General features: G+C 44.0%; 1 long non-coding RNA gene across 1 annotated transcript in view; it reads left to right on the forward strand.

Annotated features, from left to right (window-relative positions):
• Window positions 1-15,764: 15,764 nt before the first annotated feature.
• Window positions 15,765-16,133, forward strand: part of LOC122811962 — a 1,111,549-nt gene continuing 1,111,180 nt past the window's right edge. Inside the window, exon 1 of the long non-coding RNA XR_006366318.1 lies at window positions 15,765-15,948. This is a non-coding gene — a long non-coding RNA (uncharacterized LOC122811962). The remainder of the gene's footprint in view (window positions 15,949-16,133) is intronic.

Raw genomic sequence — 16,133 nt, forward strand, 5'->3', positions numbered from 1 at the left:
TTTCCAAACTACTGAGTCAGTTATTAGGGGTGTGTTGTCAACATGGTAGCGTCCTAAGGAAGTCGACTATCCAGAAGAGACAATAATGGATTTTCATAGGTTGGTACTAGACTATCGGCCCTAGGGCCTATACAAGCCTAGCCATAACAATTCCCTGGCTATTTCTTCCCACACTATTTACTTCCCTGGACCCCTGTCTAGCAGGGCAAATGATGTGATCCTGGGGTGAATTTCCTTTCTCCCATCCAATTGTCAAGATTCCTTTTGAAGAGGGCTAAAGAGGTGCTCTGCTTGACATGTATGGGCAGTCTATTCCAGAGTCTGGGGAGTCCCTGGGTCAGGAACCTATCCCTCCAGCATGTTTTGTTTATTGTGATGACAAAATTTAGATCCCTGGAGCGTGTGGCTGTGATGGATTGGGATTTCTTTAAGTGTAGCATTTCCAACAGCTCTGGATTTGACATGGCCTTGTATGTTAAGCAGAGATCGCCTCTGAGTAGATGATATGCGACAGAGTATAGCTGGAGTGTTTTAAGGCGGTCAGCGTAGGGCATCTGCTTTAGGCCTGTGATTCTTTTAGTGAGGTATTTCTGCAACCTTTCCAGTTGTTGCAGATGTCTTGACATGTGGGAGGTGCAGGGTACAGAAGCACATTGACATTTTGCTGTTAACATATACGAAACGGGGCATTGTTTTGGGTCTAATGAGGGATGCGTACAGTGGGACAATGACCTCCTTTTCTCTGGATGAAAAGCCCTTAGTGATGAGGTGTGCCACACAGAAGGTCTTCATGACAGTTGTGGCGATGTGGTTATCGACGGTGAGACCACTGTCCACCTGTGTCCCTAAATCTCTTATCACACTTTCGGTGTTTAGTGTACTGCCACCTATATGGTAATTCACGGGTACATGTTTTTGGCAATTATCTTTAGTCCATGAGTATGGCACTAGTTATTTGTTTGAGGCAAGCCTTCCTGTAGGATGGCCATGTCTTTAGGATTAAATCACTGGTCCTAGCTAGAAGTCATCTGCAGACTAAGTTAACTAGAGTCCTTTGGTATTGACTTTTACTTATGAGAAGTAGATGTGGCATAGAAGAGGTCCCAGCATAGAATCCTGGGGGTTTCCACTGGTGACTGGTCTTTTTGTGGAGACAGAGTCTCCTATTTTGATTTCCTGCATCTCATCTGTGAGACAGTTGGCAATCCAGTGAGTGACTAAGGGGTTTATTCTAAGTTTATTAAGCTTTTCTACTAAGCCTAAGTGAGGGATCATGCCAAAAGCCTTGGCCAGGTTGAGGTAGGAGGTGTGTACCATTTTACCTTTGTCCATTACTTTGGTGCCCTTTTCAAAAAGGTCACCAGGTTGGGTAAGCATAACCTGCCTTTTAAGAATACAAATAGAGATGGGTTAAGTGTTGGAGGTTCCTATTTCCTTATTAATTAATTGCATTATAATTGTTTTCCATGGCTGTGCATATGAGGCTGGTCAGATTTATGGGTCTGTAATTGCCTGAGTCTGTGGAAGATCCTCCCTTATGCAGGGTGATAACTGTTGCTGTTCTCCATTCATTTGGTACAAAATCCATATAGAGACTAAGGTGGAACAGTCTTGTTAGTAGTCTAACTAAATTATGCCTCATGCTATTCAAGATAGATCCTGAGATATTGTTTGGACCCATTGATACAGTATATTTTGCTTCTGATAGCACTTTGAAGACTTGGTCTTGTGTGATTGCTGGTGGCAAGTCAGTTTCAGATATTTCATGTAAGATAGATGGTGAGAGAGGTAAAGTCTGAGCCGAATTTATCAATGAATAAGTTAGCTATGTCTTCAGCTTTGGTGTAGGTAACATCATTTATAAGCAGCTCTGTGCATTGTTACATCGTGCTTCTGAGGTTTACGAACATAGCAAAAAAAACCCTTGTGATTGTCCTTTGCTTGGGTGTCTATTTTTGTCTTAGAATTGGCTTTAGTAAATTTAATTAAGCACCTGGATTGCTTGTTTAATTTAATAACGAGGGCTGTATTATTCTGTGTATTGCTTTTCTTACTTTTAGCCAATAATCTCATCTGATGTTGTAAATCTTTGTTCATACATTACAGATAGGACCTCGGTTCCATCCTCGGAACTGATACAGCCATTTTCCAGCTCGTGCAAGCCAAAGACTCTCAGCTAAGAGCCTACCCACAATGCCCCTCTCCTAGATACACTAGATCTCATTTGCCGCGTTCCTAGTCAGACGTGTTAGCCATCTCTCTCAAAGCTAAGTAGTAAATTGTTGTTTTTATGACAGTTTTTCTTCTAAATTACTAAATTTTTAGTCAAATTAGCCTTTTCTCACTGTTGCCTATAACCTAGGCCTATTTCCTACCCTTTTCCTTGGTAATTTAATTTTTTACCCTTTTTGTTACTGTCCTTCTCTCCTGTCTTTGACAGGCCTTCCCTTTTTACTAGTGGTATTTCTTAACATAACATCACTGGTATTTTTCTTCCTTATTTTTTCTGTAGGATAGCATTGTTTCCTTACCATGTCAGACAAAGCTAAGTTGGGTTTTAAACAGTGTGACAAGTGTGGACGTAAGATGCCTAACTCAGATACACATGTCAGTTGTGTCTACTGTTTGCGCGTGGATCATATTAAAACTGATTGTGACATTTGTGCTAGTTTTAGTAATCGAACACTAGCAGAACATAAGAATAAACTTATTTTAAAAGGTTTCCCAAGCCATCTTTTTCGGAGGCTCTATCTGGGTCGGAGGTCTCACCCCCTCCAAAGACCAAAAAAAATAAGGAAAAACGGAGTTACTCGGTTCCTGCATCTCCGACAGTTATGGAACCGAGTTGGCACTGTGCTTCACCGGCGCCCTCGGCGCAGACCTCCGCGGCACTAGGATCTGTGTCCTCTCCCTCTGTGCTGGCCATGGTATTCACTCCTATTTCCGTTCCAGCCATGGCACCACTGACTTCAGTGCCGTCCTTGGTTCCCACATTGGCTCCGATGACTGTACATGCCTCGGCACCATCCCCGTCCACAGTGCCGACAGTCTCCTTGGCTCCATGGGCTCCGATGACTGAACATACCTCAGCACCATCCCCATCCACAGTGCCGACAGTTTCCTCGGCTCCATGGGCTCCGATGACTGTACATGTCTTGGCACCATTCCTGTTTACAGTACCGACAGCTTCTTCGGCTCCATGGGCTCTGATGACTGTACATGCCTTGGCACCATCCCCGGCCACGGTGCTGACAGTTTCTTCTGCTCCATCAGCTCCAAAATTCGAATACCTGCCAAGGATAAGATATTCTCCAACTTACGACCCTTTCTTGGGGCAGAGGTTTAGTCCCTTTCTAGAAAGACCTGATTCCCCTTCAGCAGCCTCCTTTAGATCCACTAGGAGTTTTTCTGAACTAGACCTAGTGTGGATTGTGGACCAACTTCTGGCAACTAAGGGATTGCCCATTCCAGCTAGACCTTCCGTCCTTCTTGGCTCGGATTCTTTTACCTCATCTTCCCTTGCTTATCCTCCTCCAGCATCCACCCTGTTCCCGGTACCGATGTCGGCTTCGGTACATACTGTCTCGGCTCCGACAGCAGAGCCAATGCTTTCTCAGAGTGGTGCTTGGACCATCCGTACCTTGGTACCTAATCCGGCGCCTATTTTCTCACTTGTACCGTCTATGTCCATGGCTCTGATGGCTTCCAGTTCTCTCGGAACCCTTCAACTGGAGGTGGGCTTGAGTGGGCCTGCTGTACAGGTGATGGAAAGGGTCCTTCATTCCGAAGGCTCACAGCAGCACCTAGGACACCAGTATCAGAAACCTCCCCCAAGCATGCTCCTCTCCCAACCCGCTATGTCGGGTCCCCGGGCACGGGAGTCACAAGTACCCCCTGTGAAGGGAACACCTTCTCTGGAGTCCTCCTCAGAAGATCCCACTAGAGAGCCACCCCAGAAGAAATGGTGCAGGAGGAAGCACCTTGACTCCGCGGAGAAATATATCACAGGAGACACTGATTGTGATGAGGGAGAAGGGTCCCCACATTCTCCCCCAAATGACATCTCATTCAGAGACATTCTTGAAATCCTCAAACAGCAGGGGGAATGGAAGTCCTCTAACCTTTCTTCTGAGGAATCAGTGTTTCTACAGGCCTTCTGTGCCCAGCCATCTACTTCCTGGGTGACCCCCACCAGCAGAGGATCTTGTTAAACTAATTGTGCAGCATGCCTGGAAGGCCCCGGACAATGTAGAACCTGTCCCCCGGAGGCCGAACAAAATTTTATCTACACCTGAAGACTAGCCCCATTGGTCCAAGCACCTGACAGTTGATTCTATGGCTGTGGCATTGGCCACCAAGAGGGAACTAGCAGAAGTTAGTTCCACTGTCCATCCTCCAAACAGGGAGTCCTGGACCATGAACAGATTAGGGAAGCTGACCTATGCGTCAGCGACCTTCGCCATTCGGTCGCTGAATTATCTGGCACACTTTACTCGACTCCAAAGAGTCCTAATTTCTGAAATGACTTCCTCTTTGGTGGGGGTACTGCCTGATGAGGTTCATGACACTGTCGCCTCACAGCTAGCTACCCTTGAATCCATCTCAAACTCCTCGATGAGTTTGATATCTCACACCACCGAGGGGGCAGCTCGAGCTGCCACATCTGGTGTTGTCATGAGATGTAATGCTTGGATGCAATTGTGTGACTTTGCAGACCCCTTTAAATCTTTCTTTGTCAATGTACCTGTCAACAAATCTGCACTTTTTGGACCCAAGGTATGAGGCACACTTGCACATAGTGAGAAAGACGGAAAGACCTTGTCTACTGTGGGCATATGCTTTTCCAACCCCCCCAAAGGTCCTATTCCAGGAACCAGAAGGGAGGAAAGATATGGTTCAAGAAATCCCAAGGATCCTTTCGTGGCACTCATGGTGAACGATCCCCCTGGGGCAGAGGGGGCAACTCATATGGAAGACACCCCTTTCGGGGTAGAGGGGGTCTGCGTAACCAGGGAGCCAGAGATTCTTTCTCTGGCAGACCCTACCAGCACTCCTGAGCATCAGCCTGATTGCTTTCCTCTGGAAGCAGTCAGGGGTCATTTTTCTCTGCATCTACCAGCCTGGCATCTTATTACTACCGATGTTTGGGTGCAGAGAATAATATCCAGTGGCTACCAAATACCATTTGACTTAACTCCCAGACCCGTCAAATGAATCCCCGATGTACCACCCAATCAGAGAGAATTAGCAGCCTTAGAAATAGAAAAACTGCTAAGAAAAAGAGTAATCCAACCAGTCCCACCAGAAAAGACAGGATCCAGGTTTTACTCGAGGTTCATTTTAGTGCCAAAAAAGACAGGGGACTGGAGACCAATCCTGGATCTCAGCCTACTGAACAGATTTATCAAACTTCAAAAATTCCGGATGGTCACAGTACAGTCCATTCTTCCCTTCCTAGGGAGGGACAATTGGATGTGCTCTATAGACCTACAGGATGCGTACTACCACATAAAGATGGATCACCGCTCCCGGAGGTTTCTCCACTTCTGGCTGGGAGCCAATCACTACCAGTTCAGGGCACTGCCATTCGGTCTCTCGACAGCCCCCTTGAGTGTTCACCAAAATGTATGGCAGTTGTGGTAGCCCATCTTAGACTACAAGGACTCCAGGTGTTTCCCTATCTAGATGACTAGCTCCTTACCGCTCTGACCAGGAATCTCCTAGTCTGCAGCCTCTTTTACATTCAAGGTCTCGCTCTCCGCTTAGGGATTACAATCAACAAAGACAAATCTCAGATGTCCCCAGTGAAGCCACTGGAATTTATTGGAGTAGTCTTCAACACAACATCCTGTCAAGCTTCTCTCCCCCCTCACAGACTTTTGAAAATAAGACACCAAATTCAAGCCCTTCTTCCTCAAATGTTTGTACCAGCACGTCTTGTACTGCAACTCTTGGGCTCCATGACAGCTGCCACTACTTTAGTACCACTGGTGAGACTACACATGAGAATCCTACAGTGGCTCCTTTCCGCACAATGGTCATTGTTAACCCACCCACTCAACCACATGATACACCTTACAAACCGTTGCAGGGAAGAAATGCTATGGTGGATGGAGCCACAAAAGAATCTTTGGTGTAGACTGTTCTCTCTTCCCCAACCCACGGCCATGGTGACCATGGACGTTTCACTGTTATGGTGGGGCGGTGGCATTTTCAGGGAAAGACTATCCAAGGCACCTGGAGCCCCATCGAGGCCAACTTGCAAATAAATGTCCTGGAACTGAGGGCAGTTCTCTTAGTGTTGCAAGCATCCATGCATCCCTACCCTCGGGGGCCATTGAAATTCAGTCAGACAACATGTCAGTCATCTGGTATATCAACAAGCAAGGTGGAACCAGATCTTATCCCCTGTGTCAGGAATACATGAGGATTTGGCACTGGATGATAGCTTCCAATCACTTTCTTATATCAATGCCCATTCCCGGGAGTTCCAACCTTATTGCGGACAATCTGAGCAGGAACATCCTGATGCCTCACGAGTGGTCCCTCAACCCTGTAATAGCAGATCAGATCTTCCACCATTGGGGCAAGCCTTGCTGCGACCTGTTTGCTTCCCTCCTGAACTACAAATGCAGGAGCTATTTTGCCTTGATCCCCCCTCAGGGGGAACCACCAAGGGACACTCTAATGTATGATTGGCCCCCGGGTCTTCTGTATGCCTTTTCCCCATTTCCCCTCATTCCAAAATTTCTCCAGAAAGCTCAGAGGTTGAAAAGCAAAGTGATCCTCATTGCTCCCTACTGGCCACGACAAGTCTGGTTCCCCTTTCTATGGCCTCATCTGATTCATAGCCTGTGGATCCTGGATCATTCCAAGGACCTGTTATTCCATCCTCAGGGATTAATTCATCCGAACCTGCACAGTCTCAAGCTCACAGCTTGGTTCCTCCACTTCCAATGATTGCAAGGCTGCCTGACATCCCATCTCCTGTTCGTGAAATTCTTCTGGCCTCATACAAACCTTCCACTAGAAAGGTTTATTCTAATAAATGGACTAGGTTCTCTATTTGGGCCAAAGATCAGAACTTAGACCCTTTCTCTATGCCTATTCAAAATATTCTACAATACCTGACTACTCTTCTACATGCAGGAGCTTCAGCTTCAACGATCACTGTACATTTAGCAGCTATCGCCAATTTTCATAATGGTCTTGATAATTCTTCAGTTATGTCACACTGCCTACGCAAGACCTTTTTGAAGGTAATATTACATGTTAAACCTCCAATCAAGCCTCCCTTAGAACCCTGGGACTTGACTCTGGTGCTTCAGTCTCTCACAGGCTCTCCCTTCAAGCCCTTTGATTCATGTGATTTGAAATTTTTGTCATGGAAAACCATACTTCTAGTAGCACTCACCTCAGTGAGAAGAGTATCTGAGCTGCAGGCCTTGAGTGTCAAGAGTCCTTACTTGATCTTCCACATGGATAGGGTGTCCCTTTGTACTGACTCTTCTTTCTTGCCCAAGGTCATTTCTGGCTTTTCCATTAACCAATCTATTGAACTGCCGGTTTTCTTCCCAAGGCATTCTAATAGAGGGGTGTACCTTTTGCACACTGTTGATGTGCAGCAGCAGCTTCGTTGTTATTTGGACAGGACTAAATCTTTCAGGAAAATAGACCAATTGTTTGTGGCCTTTGCAGGACCCAGACTGGGTAAACCTGTTTCCAAAGTGACTTTATCCTCTTGGCTTAGAAACGTCATTACCTTTATCTACCAACAGAATAAGCTACCTTTACCTTCCAGAATAAAAGCTCATTCTACCAGATCTATGGCTACTTCTGTAGCTTTTCATTCCAGAGCCTCTATGGATGATATATGCGCAGCAGCCACTTGGGCAAGACCTCATACCTTCATATCTCATTACATAGGGAAAACAGCTCTTATACTTTACAAAAAAAGCACCTAAACAGGCATGTTCAAGGGTCAGCTTCCGGTGATTTCTCCTGTCCACCTGGTGAATCTGAGCATACTGGCGCAATGTGGCAACTGCCTTATGTATGCAGACAACCCTCTCCTCCTACCACCTAACACTACAATCTGTGAGAGATGCACTTACATAGCCAAACTGAAAGCAAAGCTCTCTCTGGCCAAGATTGCGCTAGACAGTCAAGAGGAGAAGGTTAACACCTGTACTACACCTCAAGCAACTCATAGCCCTTCAAAACCCACACCATCAACACCCATACATAGCAACACTAAACCCACACATGCGGAGGCCCTTAACATTAACCTGCGCAAGCAACAAGTACCTCCGAAGCTGAAACACAAACAAACACCAGTCACAACCAAAGTGACACATAGCTCACAACACCAGTGTGCCACCCAACAACAGCCCCTAAGGCAAGACTATGTACCCAACACTTTAGTCATAGGTGACTGTATAGTCAGGCACACTGTTGTCCCACTCACCAGGCTGAAGGAGAAAATTACAGTCAGATGCCTGTCGGGTGCCAGGATCTGCCACATAACGCATGCACTCAAGTCACTCCACAACAAGTACAAATACAACTCTGTCATTGTCCATGCTGGAGTGAATGACTTGAGACGTACCTCTCTGGACTACATGAAAAGAGACATGGAAGAGCTCTCGGATCATGTGGCCCAGGCAAGTATGACCCTAGTCCTGAGTAGCATCCTGCCTTCGCCCAGAATGATACCACAGTATAAGGACAAAATGATTGACTTCAACAATTGGCTAAGGTTCTGGTGTCATTCAAAGGGGATCCAGTATCTGTCTGCCTGGGAAGACATGATCGACAAACCACGATGCTTTGCCAGAGATGGTCTGCACCTGTCACCCCTGGGATTCAGGTTACTGGCTAAAACTCTTGCCACCCCTATTGTGCCTTTTTTAGGCAAGGTTCAAAGGACAAAACCACCACAGTAACAGATACAAGCATGCAAAATCTGAAAGTAATGCTACTCAATGCTAGAAGTCTAAACCTCAAAATGCACTCTCTCGAGGCACTCCTAAAAATGGAGAACATCGATATCTGTGCAGTAACTGAGACCTGGTTCAAGGCTCCAGACAGCACCCCTGCAATACCAGGCTACAACTCTTACCACACTTTTCGGCCACAAAACCAAGACCAAAACACTAAAGGTGGAGTGTCCATATTCACCAAGGATATTCACACCTCCAGGCTAGTTACCCAACACAATGCATCTGAAATTCTCCAGGTGCAACTAACACTAGTAAGACTGCAATCCAAATTGTAGCTTGATACAGATCCCCCACCATGCCCCAAGATTCTCACTACACCTTTCTAAACATACTGGAAAATATTAAGATACAACCAAACACCCTAATACTGGGTGATTTCAACTACCCTGCCATTAACTGGGAAAACTACTCGGGTACCAACTGCTTTTTCCAACGGTTCTTGGAATTCATAAATTCCAGCGCCCTGGATCAACTAATCCATTGTCCCACCAGAGGCTATAATATCCTAGACCTGGTCATTACCAACATGGGAGATAGATGCTCCACACCATTAGTCACCCCCTCATTGGTCGGGTCTGACTATAAGCAAATCACCCTTGACATCCACATCCCACCCCCACCCCCCAGTAAGGAAACCTCCTTAAAAAAATTCTCAAAAGCCAACTTCATGCTACTGAAGTCAGAAGTTACAAACATCAGGACACCCATGCAGATGGGATCTGAAAGTTTGACTGCAGAATACTACACTAAAGCACTGTACGAGCACATCCACTCATGCATGAATTGTGCCATCCCAAATAGAACCAAGATGCTCTCCTCCAAAAAAAGGAAGCCAATCTGGTGGTCCCCTGCTATAAACAAACTATACAACAGAAGGAAGAAACTGTTGCAGAAAAGAGGAAAATCCCAGGATGCAAAAAACTCCCTCACCAGCCTCAGTAAGAAGCTGAGATCCCTCATAAAATCCTCAAAAGCTAGTTACGAAAATAAAATTGCCAAAGATTCCAAAGACAACCACAAGGCATTCTATAGTTATGTCAAGAATCTAATTGGCAATGTTCAGATCTGCTCTGAGCTACAACAGAATGGCATTAAATATACTGATCCCAAGGATATTGCCAGTATCCTAGCAGATAGATTTAGTGCCAACTTCACCCCCTTCTCACCCCCTAAAGGGCCCATCTCAATACCAAAAGATTGCCAAATTCCGGTAATCATGGCCACACAGGTAGAAACCACACTGTCCAAAGCTAAGACTACAGCATCCATGGGACCAGATGACATCCCAGGCTGTGTACTGCATGAACTACAAAATGAACTGGCACCTCACCTAAGTGTCATGTTTAATCATAGCCTCACCTCAGGCTTCGTGCCCAGTGAGTGGCGCACAGCTACAGTTATCCCACTCCACAAGGGGGGATCCACTTGGATCCTGGGAACTACCGTCCCATCAGTCTGACGAGCCTGATCTGCAAGGGCATGGAACGCATTATCATGGAACTTATAAACAAAGACATTGGCAACCTTCAAACACTGGACCCCACCCAGTTTGGGTTCGTGAAGGGCCAGTCTTGTCTCCTGAACCTGACTGACTTCTTCGAATCAGTCTCCAGAGCTGTGGACAAGGTTAAGGCGGCCCATACAACCTATCTGGACCTCGCCAAGGCCTTTGACACCATCCCCCACTCTGGAATCATAGATAAACTTACTAAGCTGGGCATAAATCCCTACATCACTCGATGGGTTGCCAACTGGCTTACTGACAGAACTCAAACTATAAAAGTAGCCGACTCCAAATCCAGCTCCAGACAAGTGACAAGTGGAGTACCTCAGGGTTGAGTCCTGGGACCACTCTTGTTTGGCATCTACTTCTCTGAAGTACAGGCCAACACTAAGGGACTCTGGCTAACAAAGTTTGCAGATGACTGCAAACTGGGAGCCATTATTGAATCCCCAAATGATGTGGATATTCTACAAAAGGGCCTTACAGAAACAGATGCCTGGTGCCATAGCCATGGGCTCAAGCTTAATGCCAAGAAATGTATAGTTATCCCCTTTGGGAAAAAACATGTACCCATGAATTACCATAGTTGAAAAACACTGGAACCACCACAATGCTTAAAATCAAACAAATCTTATTTAATTGAGTAAAAACAAGCGCTTTCACGCACAGTGATCGTGCGCTTCATCAGGTTACAAAATTTAAAACTTAAATCATTCCTTATATACAGAAAACCAAAGTACTAACAACAATTAATTAAACAATTGAGTCAGATCATTAAACCAGCTTATTAGCTAGATAGGAAATACTGCCCATGTAAGGTAGAAAAGGAAATCATACTGTCACATCCATTTTCATTCAAAATACATTATATGTACAAGGAGACTTTAAAGGTATGTTTAGAGTCTATTAACAAGACCTATTTTCCTAAATGCAACTACTTATCATAGTCATTATAAACTAATAACATTAAAATAAGATAAGTACTACGTATGTCAACAATATATCTACTACTGAATATGTACACGGAAATCTAACAACCATTTATAAAGCAGGTAAGCAGGGAAAAAAGAGAAAAGACAGAAACAAGTGAAAAAAGAAGAAGAAAAGAAATAGTGTATGAAAAAGGAAAGAGAAAAAACAAAAGTAATACCAGAATAACAGAGCAGGCAATAGGAAGGAAAAAAGGAAAGAAAAAGGAAGGACAGAGAGGAAGGAAGGGGGGGGAGCAGGAAGAGGGTAGAGAAAGGGAGAGAAAGGGAAGGGAGGGAAGGGAAGGGGGGAGGGGGAGGGGGAGGGAAAGGGTAGTGAAGGGGAAGGGGAGGGAAAGGGTAGTGAAGGGGAAGGGAGGTGTGTAGTTTAAAAGGGGAAGGGAGGGGGGGAAAGGGGAAGGGAAAGAAAAGGATAAGGAAAAAAGGAAGGAAAAGAAAAGGAAGGAAAGGTGTTACCCATGAATTACCACATAGGTGGCAGTACACTAAACATCAAAAGTGTGATGAGAGACTTAGGGACACAGGTGGACAGTGGTCTCACCTTCGATAACTACATCGCCACAACAGTCAGGAAATCCTTCTATGTAGCACACCTCATCACTAAGGGCTTTTCATCCAGAAAAAAGGAGGTCATTGTCCCACTGTACTCATCCCTCATTAGACCCATTATAGAGTATAATGCCCCGTTTGGTATGTACCTCACAAGACATCTGCAACAGCTGGAAAGGCCACAGAAATACCTCACTAAAAGAATCACAGGCCTAAAACAGACGCCATATGCTAACCGTCTAAAAAAACTCCAGCTATACTCTGTGGCATAGTGTCTACTCAGAGGCGATCTCTGCTCAACATACAAGGCCATGTCAAACCCTGAGCTGTTGGACATACTCCACTTAAAGAAAACCCAATCCCTCAGAGCCACATGCTCCAGGGATCTAAACCTTGTCATCACAATGAGCAAAACATGCTGGAGGGATAGGTTCCTGACCCAGAGACTCCCCATACTCTGGAAAAGACTGCCTATACATGTCAAGCAGAGTATCTCCTTGGCTCTCTTCAAAAGGAACTTTGATGATTGGATGGGAGATAGGAAATTCACCCCATGGATCATGTCAGTCGCTCTGCTAGACAGGGGTCCAGGGAAGTAAATATTGTGGGAAGAAATATCCAGGGAATTTGTTATGGCTAGGCTTGTATAGGCCCTAGGGCCTATAGCCTAGTACCAACCTATGAAACCTATGAACAAATTGGATTTGGCCTCCAGGGGACAAGCATCTTTTGGTTCTATGGTGCTCAGAAATATCCTACTCAAGTAGTTGGGGACTCGGTCCGATCTGTAATGTATGAAAAAAGATTTACAACATCAGATAAAGAAGTTATGCCTTACCATAACGTTCCATCTGTACTGTAGATCTTTGTTCATTCATTACTTCCCGCCCTCCTTCCCCCTACCTGGATTCTTGGTGGACTTTAGGAACTCTTGGTTAGGGTATTTGTGCAGACAGAGCCGCCTACCTTTTTTCCTATTACTACATCTTTTATCTAGGGCGGGCAAACTTGATCTGGAGTATCTAGGAGAGGGGCATTGTGGGTAGGTTCTTAGCTGAGAGTTTTTGGCTTGCGCGAGCTGGGAAACGGCCGTATCAGTTTCGAGGACGGAACCGAGGTCCTATCTGTAATGAATGAACAAAGATCTACAACACAGATGGAACATTATGGTAAGACATAACTTCTTTTTCTATTTATTGATATTAAATGTCCTGTGGGGGTGGAGTTTTTGTGGCAAGACCTTCCACTTGCTTTTACCAGGTATAACCACATCTATGCAACTGTGTACATGCTGGTATAGTTTAGTGGTGTATGTTTCAACATATTCAGTAGAGTTAGCTGGATTTTGTGGTGATTTGAGGCTTGCCAGAATATCACTTAGGAGCATGTAGTTTGTCTTGGAGAAATTTATTCAGGTACCAGAGGTAAAAGTAGTTCCTGGTTACAATTTTGTTTTGAAGGGGTGGCTTCATGGTCAGACCTAACAAATGACAAAGGCAAGGGATCATGCAAGATGTCCCCATATTAGTAAGGACACTATCTAAAGTGTTACTCCACCTGGTGGGTTCTCTTGACTAGTTGTTTCAGGATGTCTGTATTGACAAAGTACAGGAATCTTTGTGCTTGTGTACTAGTTGTGGTATAGATTTCCCAGACTATAGTTGGATAGTTTAGATCACCCATGAAAATGGTGTTGGGTTTAATATTGAGTGACACTAGTTCTTGTAGAGCGGTATTGTAGCTTTCTTGGGTCATAGGGGCAGTTTTTTAGCTAGCTAATATATGTTAAAGGACCTTTCTGATGGTGATTTTGACATTAAGAAAGAAGCTCTAGTACATTATGCTACTTAACTAGCCTCGATGTGAATCTCTACTGAGTGAAGATTGAGACGCTTCCACCTTTTTTTCCATCCTGTGCAGTGTCTGGTCTAAAAGTGTGGAAGGCATTGTAGCCCTGCAAAACCATGTCTCAGTTACTACACATACGTTTACTTCCTCTAGTTTGAGGAGGGTTTGTAGGGAGTAGATTGTCTTGCTTAGGGTCCTAGCATTGATCAGTAACACCTTCATACTTTCCTTCTCTTGTTTCATTACATTGTAGGTACATCTGGTTGGTATTGTGAAAAAAAGGCAATGTGGGAGTGGATAATGTGTTTGCCAAATTTCAAAAGCCTAGGGGGGACAGGTGCAGAGCATCTCTGACAAAACAGTGTGGTCTGTCAATCATGTCCTCCCACGCTGACAAATATTGGACCTACTTTGAATGACACCAAAAACTAAGGCACTTATTAAAGTCAGTTATTCTTTGCTCATATTGTGGCATCATCCTTGGAGTTACCACCTTGTGAGGGACAGTCCCTCTTTGGGCAGTTGTGTCCTGCTAAAAAAGTGTAAAAATGGGACTTGTCCTGAGATTTTAGGACAAAATTATTTCCTATATTTTATGCAATAGTTGCATAAAACATTTATTCTGTATCTGAAACACCTAAATGTTATAAGAAACAGAATAAGCAACTAAAATGCTACAAGAATAACCTTTTATTTAGGCAAAAAAGGGAAGTTCTGTCCTTTGTACTGGCCATGGGTATGTTTTGGCCTGCAAAATCTGATGTTTGTACCAAAAATGTCCCACTTTGGGCATTTAAAAAGGTGGCAACCCTACCTTGGACTAGGTAAAATGCTGCTGAATGCTAAGCTCATACCTGCCTAGGACACATAGTCTGAGAGCTCCCTTTATGTCTCTCTTTATATAGCCAAAGTAGGTAAGTCTCAAATCATTGACCTCCACATGTACTATGACACAATCATATTGGTTGGTACCTGTTGTTACAGGACTTATGTGTGTGATCTGTAGCTTTTGTTCTGAGTATTTCTACAGATGCCAGCCTACTGGGTTTACAAGGGTCATGCTAACTGCTGTCATTAATCAGGATGCATGTCCTTGAATATTAATGAGATAACATTGTAAAATTAAAAAGTGTCCATGATTATTTTTGGCTTTGTTTATTATTCTGGTGTCAATATGTATGATTTACTCTCTTTCTATGTACCTAATTTTATGCATTCTGGTAATCTCATAGCTATTGTAACCCAAACACAGGTGTACGTCATACATTTGTTTTTTGTTTTTTTTGGGTACTTACCTATTATGGCAACCAGATTGCTAACGTCATGGTTTGTAATATTTTCCCGAAACGATGTTTTGTAACCTAAGAACTAAGAAGGGGTGTGTAAACTCTTAACTAGTATTCTGTCAGATTGTTTGATGGAATGTCTGATTGTTACATTTGGGAGACATTTCTGTGAATCAGCATTTACAGCACCACTTGTTAATACTGTAACTGGCTGTTGGGAGTAAAGAAGTTCGGTTAAAAGTAGTCTGTGAAGCGGAATAATGTCTAAGATAAATCAGTCAATGTGAAAATCTTTAACTCGGGAAAAATAATAAATAAAGTGACCCTCTGATTGACATTTTGCTGTTATTTTAAAGGCCAATAACGTGATTTCTAATGATATTATTTTAAGATAAGCAATATGATTTCTAAAGTTTACCGATTAAGATTATGCCTGTGACAACTACAGTTGTTTCCAATTTCTCATAAAAGGAGGTTGTGATTTAACCGCAAATCAGGACAAACTTTGGCAAACGTCTATACAGCAGTGTGTGTGCGCGTGCGTGAATTTGTCTCTTACCTGCCAATTTGCTCACAATATATTTTGTGCTATACGGTTAAGTTTGATGGCGCCTTAAACTCTTGGCGCGTGTTATGTACTACGGACATAGTGCTGAGATTTGAGGCTTCGGTTACATGCGAAAAGTAAAAAGTTCGTCTAACGTTTCATTACTTGCTTCTACCTATTTTTCCGTATTTATATAGAGGGAGAGACTGGTGACTGAGATAAGGTTTGTATTGTAATCATAATAGAGTCCACTAAAAAAAACTAAACAGTTGGAAACACAACTTAAAAGTGATGTTGGGTTTCCTGCGACTTATTCTTCATAAACAACGCATTCAAAGCGAAGGTTAAAAGTAGCGCACGACTTTTAACTGAGTAAAACTTGCAGGCTTTTTCGGTATAATCTAAATA

This window comes from Protopterus annectens, chromosome 9.part0, assembly GCF_019279795.1.
Source record: "Protopterus annectens isolate FY-2018-M chromosome 9.part0, PAN1.0, whole genome shotgun sequence".
NCBI lineage: Eukaryota > Metazoa > Chordata > Ceratodontiformes > Protopteridae > Protopterus > Protopterus annectens.